Below are 11,280 nucleotides of genomic sequence, written 5' to 3' on the forward strand. Positions count from 1 at the left end.
GGGGTTTTCCTAGACCTGAGAGATAGAGGCCACTACCTCTTGCTGACCTTCCCTATCACTCCTAATGTTGAGATATTCCTATTTTCTACTGTGCAGTACCATAGAGTGTTGCACACAGAAATTGGGGCAAATTTACTTACCTGTCCCGTTGATGCCACCGATCCGGAATGTCCGACGAGGATTTGGGTCTTCCGCGATTCACTAAGATTGTGCGTCAAACTTCCTGCATGTGTCGCTTCCCCTGCTGAGGTCCGCTGGAGTTCACCTTCTTCTTCCCGGTGCATGTGAGTGCTGATCTTGCGACACTATTTGGTTCTTAAATTCCGCCGTTTGTCCGACGGCCACGCCCCCTGATTTGTGTCGCATGCAAGTCGATGCGCCACAATCCGAGTGCGCCAAAAACCCGAGGCAATTCAGGGCAAAATGGTAAAAAGTCTGGAGACCCGACGAAAATGCGGTGTTCGGACCCTTAGTAAATGTGCCACATAATGTCACAAGACTTCAGATGTTTCGGCTTGAGAAAGCACTACTAAATGCGAAACGGCCCCGTTGCCAAGGCTTGCTCCCCCCTGCATGTTTTTCCGTTTGTAATAAAGGATGTGACAAGGTCACTTTTGAATTGGAGAGAAAATCGTCATTTATGTGTATTACAGCGACCACAATGTGAATTGGGTCACACTGGAAGCTGTTTTCCATGTGTTGGTCTCTTGGAAGACCTGGTACAGGACCCTAATTGCAGGAGTGGAGACAGAAGTGTGATCACTGCTCCAGACCAAAGCTTCCAGTTTCTAATGGGTCTAACAATGCACCAGGTGTGCAACCCCTGTGGAGCAGTTCGAAGTGACTCTCTTGCTGGAGACACAGAGGCTGGACTGTGTGAGAGCCACACGTGAGTGACACAGGGTTACTGAACTTATTTTCCATGCTGGCAGGGAGAAGACATAAAAACACTTCACGGATCCAGCTTTTCTTTCAAAGGGTAAAACTGCCTTTATTTCTTCTTGCATGGCATCCCACAGCATATGGACAGATATACAGGATATAGAGCAAGTCAACACGTTTCTAGCACAACCGTGCTCTTACTCATGACTATGGTTTGTGCGGGAGAGGTGATGATACACCTGTATACACCTGTGGTCTATCCCAGACCCTCCCTAGTTAACTATCTACGTACACATAGCTAATGGTAATAGTTAAAATACATACAGAAACAAAAAATATTCAAAAAATTTGATATAGAATACAGAAAATGCATCCAATCCTACTTATATCATAGCGCAATGAGTCATATACACTTGTTACCGTGGCGTGTCGGTCTTATGACGTATACAAGGTTGCTGGATAGTGTTCCGGTGAATATGGATGCATGATTGCGTCTCCTAGCAACAAGTCATGTGATACGTCATATGATCTAATGCCCACTATGCATCCCCTGTTCAGTCATTCTGCATTTGTTGCTTGGTGATCGATATAAAGTTATTTCACTGAGACAACCGATGCCAAAGTATCATGATGATCTTTCCTCCCATGAAACCGAGTTCCTACCGAACCAACCTATAAAATTGAGCGTGGGGGTAAGTTATATTCAGACTCTCCGGGATGTAGGAATCATTTTCCGGTGCTCCGGTTGGTCTCCGGGCAGAGATCAGTCCCGTGGGGGAACTGAAGAATAAAACATAAATGTAGAAAAGTTAAAATAAGATAAAAACTTTAACCAACAATGGACCACATTAAAACATAAATAGGGTGAATTATGTAATTGGGTATTACATTATAGAGCATCTAGTTATTCATAATAATACATAAATTCACTCCTATAATTCATCCCTTCTGGAAATATGGCTCCTAATGTAAATTGCCAAAAAGCTTCCCTATTCTTTAGTAGGGATGCAATGTTTCCACCTCTTTGGTGGTGTCGGACCTTTTCAAGCGCATATGCCTGCATCGAATGGGTTTTACCTTGATGTATGTTCACAAAATATTTTGACACGCCTGATAGATTTTTTCCTTCCGGCTGTTTGATGTCATTGAGGTGTTCTAGGAACCTGGTTTTAAATTTCCTGCTCGTCTGACCAATGTATTGTACCTAACATACATCACAGAGAATTATGTAGATTACATTGTGCATGTTGCAGTTGATAAAACTCTGGATCATATATTTTTTGTTACCACTAGTATCACTGAAACTCTTTGTGTTTTTTACATACTTGCATGTTTTGCACGGCGTCCCCCCACATTTGTAAAAGCCCACAATGTCCAACCATGTCTTTTTTCCATACCTGATGATACAACTGATGGCGTAAGTATGTTCCCTAGTGTTCTATTTATTCTAGCCACTATGTTGCATCCTCTATCTAAAATTTCTTCTAAGGTAGGATTTTCTTTGAGTAAAGGTAAGTGTTTTAAAATAATATTCTTAATGTTTTGGAATTGTGGGCTATAGTCAAGCACTATTGTGGGTTTGTTAAAATTTTCGTTTTGATTTCATTTGTTTGTCCTATCTGGGCATATTTCCCCATTGTTTGTGGGCAATAGTGCTGATCTTTCTTTATTATCAGTGATTTTTTTTTATGTTGAATCAATTTTATTGAATTTTTTTTAAAACTCACAATACATTAGAAAAATCTTACATTAGTCAACACATAACATACAATGTATGGTAAATGTATATCCAGGAATACACTTAACCTTCAGTGAGGCCCTAAATGAGTAGAAAAACCTTCCGAGTGGATAGGAGAGCAGACTCCACAACAAAACTCTGAAGAGTGTATATCATTTAACCTCCTTATCCGTCCCCCTTGAGGCACGTTACCCTCTGCCTTACAAAATAGGACAAGGCTTAGTTCCACAGATCGCAGTAAGTTGTGCCCCTGGAATGAGCATGCTGAGAAAGTAAAAACACAACACAAGAGGAAACAGAATTTTAGACAGATACAAAAAGGATGGAGTACATAAGGAAGGGAGGGGGGTCCTATGGAGCGTGTGCTGAAGGGTGATAGGAAGGCTTCAGGGTTTTCACACCTCCCATGGCTAGGCTGTTCATGCCCCTCAAGGAAATGTATGGAACTCTAACCAGGGCCTGAACATCAAAGAGAGTCTTAAAGTCCAGGGAGTCCCTAAAGCTCATCCAAGGAGACCATACATGGAGAAACTTTTCATGGGTCTCTGGTGTTAATATAGCCAGCTCCTCCATGCGGAACAGGTGAGACATTTCTTTGGCCCATTCAGCCATGGACGGACATGTGGTGGACCGCCAGTGGCGTGGTATTACCGCCCTAGCTGCAATTAGGCAAAAACGCAATATGTCCTTCTTTTGAGCTCCTATTTGGCCCGGAAGAATTGAAAGAAGATCTATGTCTGGACATGCGGTCACTGTTTTGCCCGAGATTCGCTGATAAATGTCGAACACCTGACTCCAAAAAGGTTTGAGGGCTTCACAGCTCCACCAGACATGCAACATATCCCCTTTATCGGATCCACAGCGCCAGCAGACGTCTGAAACCGAAGGGAAAGCCAAATGTAACACTGTTGGCATCCGGTACCACCGTGACACTATCTTATACTACTTTTCCTGTGCTACACAAGCGGAGGACATCTTGTGCGTGAAGAGGAAAGACTTGTCCCACTATTCCTGTGTCAGGGGGGCACCTAGCTTGCGTCCCCAGCTTCTGACGAATGGGAGTTCTGAAGTTTTAGAGTCGCGCGTCAGGATGGTGTAAATTTGGGAAATGGCGTGTGGTGGGGCTGAGTCCAGTCGGAATAACCCCTCAAAGGCAGTAAGGAAATCGGCAAAGGCCGCCGGGTCGCCCGACCCTACTATAAAGGACCGTAATTGTGAATACTCAAACCAAGAGCTACCTGTGTGGCCCTGACATGGATTGAAATCCCCATGAAGGGGGAGTGGTGCTCCCTGCAGCAGATCGAACATCCGTGGGTCCTCCAAAACGCCCCAGCCCAGGAAGGACAATCTAGCCATTCCCGGTTGGAATCCCGGGTTTCGAAAGATCGGGGTAAGAGGGCTAAGCTCGCGGGACAGGGACTTCCTCATTATCAGTGACCTCCATAAGCGCAACGCATCCCTAAGCAGGATTGCCTGAGGGAGCCGGGAAGGTTCTCGCTGAAACCCAAGGCAACAATTTAAGAAGTGCCGAGGAGCATGTTTGTTCCAGGGTGACCCATTGATTAGATAGCGTATTGTAAGTCCAGTCGAGCAGTCTGAGAAGTATTGAGGCCTGGTGGTAGAATCTAAGGTCCGGAAGGCCCCCCCCCATTGCCTTCGGTCTGATCAGTGTCTTCCAAGCTATTCTCGGGCGCTTAGATCCCCAGATGAATCGCAGCACGGCGGACCGTAAAGTACGGAAAAAGCCCAGGGGGGAATGATCAGCACACCCTGAAAGATGTATAAAAAGCGTGGGAGCACATCCATTTTTAAGACATTAATCCTGCTGAACCACGAAAGGCGCTTGCGGTCATATGTTTGAAGGTCCTTCAGTGTACGATCCAGAAGGGGCAAAAAGTTAAGAGCGTATAACCTAGACAGATCAGTTGGAACCATGTCTCCCAGGTATTTGAGGGACGTTTGCCGCCACTGGAAGGGGAAGTTATCCTTAATGTGACCCACCTCTGACGTTGGAAGGGATATGTTAAGAGCCTCAGTCTTAGTATAATTGATTTTAAAGTCGCAAACCGCACTATATTTCTTGAACTCCTGAATGAGTGATGTGAAGGAGATCCTAGGTTGGGAGAAAAACAACAATAGGTCATCTGCATACAACGCAGCCTTACAATGTCTGGAACCCATTGTGATCCCATGAATATTAGGATTTTTCCGAATGGCTGTAGCCAGGTGCTCCATCACTATGACGTATAATAGCGGCGAGAGCGGGCACCGCTGCCTAATACCATTTTTGATGGGGAAGGGCTTGGAGAGGTTCCCGTTAACTCTCACCCTTGCGGTAGTTTTGGAATATAGCCAGGATTTTCCCCAAAAACTTAGCCCCAGCCCGATCTGTTGAAGTGCTGCAGCCATGAAGCCACAATGGACCCTGTTGAAGGCCTTTTCCGCGTCTACAGATCGTAAACAAGAGTGTATGGAGAGTGCCTGCGCATGGGACATTAGGATAGTCTTATTTAGGTTGTCTCGTGCCTCCCTCCCAGGAATAAATCCCACCTGGTCAGTGTGTACTACTGTCGGGATATGGGGGCCCAACCTTTCCGCCAAAACCTTCGAAAACAACTTCACATCCACATTTATAAGGGAGATGGGTCTATAGCTAGCCGGTAGCGAAGGGTCCTTACCCTGTTTGGGCAGCACACTAATGTGAGCCTCCATACCGCTGGGGAAAAACCTGAAACCGAGGATACGGCCCTGTATACTTTGGCTAGCAAAGGGGACAGTAATTCTCTAAATTGTTTAAAGAAGGCTGGGGTGAACCCATCAGGCCCAGGACTTTTTCCTGCAGGTGTATCTTTAATTACAGCAGACACTTATGCCGCCTCGATATCCTGCTCCAAAGTATCGGTGACTTCCGGGGGCAAGACTGGTACGTAGCAGTCTTCGCTACGTACGAGTCTATGCAAGCAATTTGGGAGGGAAAAGATGCGGGCCCCTTGGTTCCCCTAATATCATATAGCGAGGTGTAGAAGGATGCGAAACTGTCACATCTCATCAGGGTGGAAAACCTCCGTTCCCTTTGGACCTTTGATCTTGGGGATGTAAGAGGCCTGGGAGCGAGGGTGTAGCAGTCGGGAAAGAGGTCTACCGCATTTGTCCGCGTGGTCGTATAAATAGCTCTGGAACCTAGCCCGATATTGCAGGTACTTTTGGTCCAAGAGAGACCTTAAGGACTTCAGGCGGGCACCATGGCGAACAAAGATATCCCGCAAGTCCCCCTTGAGTTGCTCCCACTGCTGTGGAGAGCGTGTCGGTTCACTCCACTCCAGGCCGTTTATAACTGATGCTAAATGCTCTCTGATCTCCTCTGCACAAACTGAGTCCCTGAAGAGGTTGTCATTCAGTCGCCATCTCCATGGACTGCGACTATGGCGCTGCAAGGACAGCGTCAAGAAAATGAGGGCATGGTCAGAAAAGAGAATGTTCCCGATTGATGCCGTGGGATCCCATTTAAGAGCGTTGTGGATCAAAAGAAAGAAATCAATTCTGCTACAGGAGCCATGCGCCGGGGAGAAGTAGGAATAGTCCCGGGGATGTAAAACCCGCCAGATGTTGACCAGCTGCAGGGCGTGTAAGTCTCTCCGCAGGCCACGGTGGTGGCTGAGCGGGATAGTGTCCCACCCCCCTGATGTGTCAACTGAGGGGTCCATAGGAAAGTTAAAGTCGCCCCCCTCTATTAGGTGTCCTTACATGAAGTCCGACAGTGTGCTCAGCATTGTCCTACATGTGGCAACAGAGCCAATGTTGGTTAGGTACCAAGTGGCGAGAGTAAGCACCTGCCCGAAGGCTCTTACCTTTGCAAAGACATATCTGCCTTCGTCGTCCACCTTTGTCGCCAGGACCTCCAGTGGCAGTGACTTGTGAAAGGCTATCGACACTCCCTTCGATTTGGCCTCCGGATTGGCGCTGTGGATCCATTGTGTAAAATAACGATCCCAAATGTCTGGCACGCTGATGAATCTGAAATGGGTCTCCTGTAAGAAAAGGACGTTAACTCTTTGTTTGTGCATATCATATAGGATCTGTGTCCTTTTCTGTGGGACATTAAGTCCCCTAACATTAAGGGACGCGAGACGTAGAGTATCCATAGCGAATCTTAGGCCCTTCTAGCCTCCCGCTGCCTCGCTGAAAGGATAGCGGACAATGTCGGACCCTCTGGTGTTATAGCAAGAGGAATGGGTGGGTGTAGAGAAGGGGAAGGATTATACACTAAGACACGACGTTAAAGGACAATACCAACACAAAATAGACTAACACTCGACAGACAAACACTGAGCAGTGGGGAGACAACACTTATAATACCGCAGACAGACCCGCTGGCTACGGATTCCCCGGTTGGTAGTGTGCTGATTACGGAAGGCTCCCCCTCCCCCCACCCGACAACCGCATATTACACAGTGAATCTATAACAAATCAATATACCAAATCCAGTTTCAAGAGAACAATATAAATGAAAAGAGAAGACAGCATTTAAGTATAAGACATTAATGAACATTTGGAGGGCAGAGAAGGTGGCCTTGGGACCTCGAGCTACTAATGGACCCACGGGGTCCTACTATCAATGTAAGCCACTGACAGTAATAATGATCTCCAACCTTAGGAGCCTAAACGGCTTTCCAAAGCTCGTCCAAAAAGGCCGTCCCTCCACCCAGTACCTTAACCCTGAGGAAGAAAACATATCTTTAAACAAACAATTATGCTTATTGATTATCATTCCGAAGGCAACGGCCCCGGATCGCGGCCCATCTGCGCTCCTCCCCTGCCCCGAGCCCGGCGTCTAGGGGGTCTTCCTGGCAGAGGAGCAGCCCAGTGTAGAGGAGGCAACGGCAGACCCGGCCACTCCTGTAAATCAGGAGCTGCAATATGTATGAACTTCCCCCGGGTGCCGGATAACAAATCTACGCTCCGCCTGTCGGATCCGGAGGCGAAACGGGAAGCCCCATGAGTAGGGTATGTTTCGTTGTCGTAGTTCCTCCAGGAAGGGCTTCAACGCTCTGCGTTTTAGTAGTGTCAGCTTTGATAAATCCGGTAAGAGCTGTATGTGGGACCTCTGGAACATGATGTCCCCAGCTGATCTTGCCTGGGACATAATTGCCTCTTTTAGCTGATAACGGTGCACCCGGCAGATAACATCTCTCGGCTGTTCGAGCGCTGCAGGTCTGGGTTGTAGCGAGCGATGGGCCCTGTCCAGCTTCACCGGCGTATCTACTGGCACCTCCAAGATGGAGTTAAACAACTGGCGTAGGGTATCGTGGAGCACAGAGTTCTCTACTGACTTGGGCAGGCCCCGTACTCTGATATTGTTGCGCCTTTCCCTGTTCTCGGCGTCATCCATTTGGTCAGCCAAAAATTGAAGTTGAAAGGAGTGGGAGGCAATAGTAGCGGCTTGTGTCTCAAAGCAGGCACTAAGATCATTCTGGGTGACCTCAGTAGATGTTACTCGGTTCTCAAGCTGTTGTACTTCCTCCCTGTGTGAAGTTCAGTGGTATAAGATTGCTCTAACCTGGCTACATAGCTTTCCATATCATCCCTGGTGGGGATGGTGTGGAGGTGGGAGCTCAGAGCACGTAATTCAGCCAGTGCGCCAAATTCTTGGGACAACATGACTCTCTGGGACTCAAAGACTCCTCCCTGGGAGAACTCTGTATTAGATGCATTATGGCCAGTAAGATCATTGGCCTGATGCGGCCTGTCTTGTAACGGTTGTGACACAGACCACATTGGTGAGGGGCATGGAGTATGGGTCATGGGGGTGACTGGCCATTCTTCCCCTGAATCCGGCCACAGAACCGGGGAGTGGGGAGCAGATGGTATCGCCTTCCCTTCTTTCCCCTCTATCCACTGCGGGTCCCCCTGATCCCCCTCTCTCGCTTGTTGCAGTTCCACCTGCTCAGCCCAGGAAGGACTGTCTCCATGGACAGGGTTCAGTGAACCTGCCTGGGGCCGCACAACGGGGCCATGGGTCTCCAGTAGGGCCTTCACCGCCCCTTGGGCCTGTGCTGTGGAGGACTCACAGGGCCTGGTTGGCTTAGGTTGGGGTACTCCGAGAGCCCTCCTCCCAGGTGGGCTTTGTGGGGCATTATGCATCTGGGCTACCACTTGTATGGATCTGGATAGCTCACCCCCCACTCTTGGCCCGACAGTACCTGACTCGATGCGATCGGCCGCCATCTTGGCCACATGGTGCCGCAGGGGGATGTCAGAGCCGGCCATTACCTCCCCTGCGACGTGACTCTCTGCCCCCTCGTTAGGTTGGTGCTGGGAGGTGGCCAATCCAGTCGTGGCCTCCCCGCTTGCTCCTCTTCTGCTGCCTGTGGAGGCCGGATGTCTGCTTGGGCAGCGGCGCTCACCCCCATGCAGTTGTCCGCCATCTTGGCCACGTGTTGCTGGAGGAGCGCAACCTTCCCGGGTACTTCGGGCTCTGGCGCCCCGTCTGTGGAGTGCGTCGGCGGAGGGTCCGTGGCAGGTAAGGAGACCGCTGGCTCTTCTGTCGCAGGAGCTTCCCGCGGTTCCGGTCCCGGAGCCGATGAAGTGGTGGCCGGGGTGCTGCTGGGGTCCGGGTACCCCCTTTTCTCTTGGCTCCCATTTACCGAGGGCTCGGGCACTTGATTTGGCGCTGATTGCGGTGTCTCAGCAGGGTTCGGGCAGGAGAAGTTCTAATGTGCGGCCATCTCTGTCGGCAGTCAGGCCACGCCCCTCATCAGTGATTTTTTTTTTTTTTTTTAAAGCTCTTTTCAACATCCAGTCAGGGTATCCCCGATATTTTTTAATCTGTGTGTTATGGCTTTTGTCGCTTTTTCGTAATCATGTATTTTGCTGCAATTCCGCTTTTCCCGAATTATTTCCCCTATTGGGTTGGATCAGATGGTGTGTTTTGGATGTTGGCTATCTGCATACAAGATGGTGTTCCCTGCTGTGGGCTTTCTAAATGTGCTGGTCTTAACTATTTCTCCCGGAACACCTTCCAACGACAGATCCAAAAATGTCATACGATGATCGTCCTTGCAGTGGGTAAATTTAAGTTCACACCGATTATCATTCAGATACAGTGTGAATAGTGGTATGGCAGACACATCGCCCCCCCCCCCCCCAAATAATCAGGAGGTCATCGATGTATCTGCCATACCACTCAATACACCCCGCGAATGGGTTTTCAGGTCCATAAATGGTGGATTCTTCCCACCAAGCCATTACCAGGTTTGCTAGTGATGGGGAACATGAAGTAGTTGTGTCTTAGAAGATAAGAACACACTTCCATCATAAAGCATTGTAAATTATTTTCATATGCACTGTGATGTTCCAGGTGGAACTTTAACGCCTCCAATAACACATGGTGTGGAATGGATACAGTGCCACCACGTCACAACTGACCCATGTATTGCCAGGTTTCCATACTCGATTGTGCATGGCTCCTAGAACATCCGCACTGTCTTTCAAAAAACCAGGAATCCTCTGGACCAGTGACTGCAAGAGGTTGTCAAGCCATCCACATATATTCTTATTAATCGAACCTATACCGGACACTATGGGTCTCATGGGGGGGGGGGGGGGCTTATGGGTTTTTGGCAGAGCATGTAAAATAGATGTTACTGGGATTCAGGGATTAGTCTTTTCTTTAATCCTTCACTTAAAACCCCTAATGCTACCCCCTCTTCGTATATTCCCTCTAACTCTAACAACTGAGGCACCCTTGTCCGACATCCTGACTACTACATCCTTCCAGCGAGATATCTCATCCAATGCTTTCCTTTGTTCATGTGTTAGATTATGTCAGGAGTTACTGGTATTTTCATTCAGGGTCCTTTCTACCCGTTCCTGGAACAAATTCATTGTCTGCAAGGGATATATGTCCGCAGATCGAGGTCAGCTGGAGGAAACCCCAAACTTTGATACTGGCAGGGAAAAGCCCTCCAGTGGCTAGTAAGGGCTACCAAGTGTATAGTTAGAGCCGGACAAGCAAGGATTTTGTTTGATGTTTTTTTTGATACTGCTGTTTTTCCGAAATAAATGCACAGTTTCAACTTTAATCCTGCTGTCCAAGAGAGCTTTGTCATTGCCGACCCCCCCCCCCCCACATTTGAGCTGAACCCCTAGAAGGATGATTCTGTTTTTTGATCAAGTGGGTGAGTGCTGTTACTCTTTTCTACACTCTCACAAGACTTCAGATGTTTATGCTGATGTATGTGATGGGTTTTGCAGTGAACACAGCAGATTATTGTGGCAAATAACCTTTTTAAGAGCATTCATAAAAGCGAGTGTGCGTGCTTTGTGGCCAGTGTGCATTGATCCTAAGTAGTGCAGAGTCCAAAGTGGCACTTAGAATTAAGGGACTAGTGTTCAGTGTCCAAAATTGGATTTAGGATTAAGGTACTTAATTACTTAAGTTTTAGGGACTTTAGCAGGTAACTGCTGTATTTTTGTGTTACTTTACTGTGAATTCTTCCATATTTTTCTTGTATTCCCCATTAGCACGATGGACTCCATAAGTGGCAATGCTACACAGTGTACATCCTGAAAATTGTTTATCTGAAAGCCCAGATTCTGGTTCTAAATGAGCAAGTTTCAAGGCTGAGGGCAATTGACAATATGGAGCAAAGTTTGCTGCT

This window comes from Engystomops pustulosus, chromosome 1, assembly GCF_040894005.1.
Source record: "Engystomops pustulosus chromosome 1, aEngPut4.maternal, whole genome shotgun sequence".
In the NCBI taxonomy this organism is placed as follows: Eukaryota; Metazoa; Chordata; class Amphibia; order Anura; family Leptodactylidae; genus Engystomops; species Engystomops pustulosus.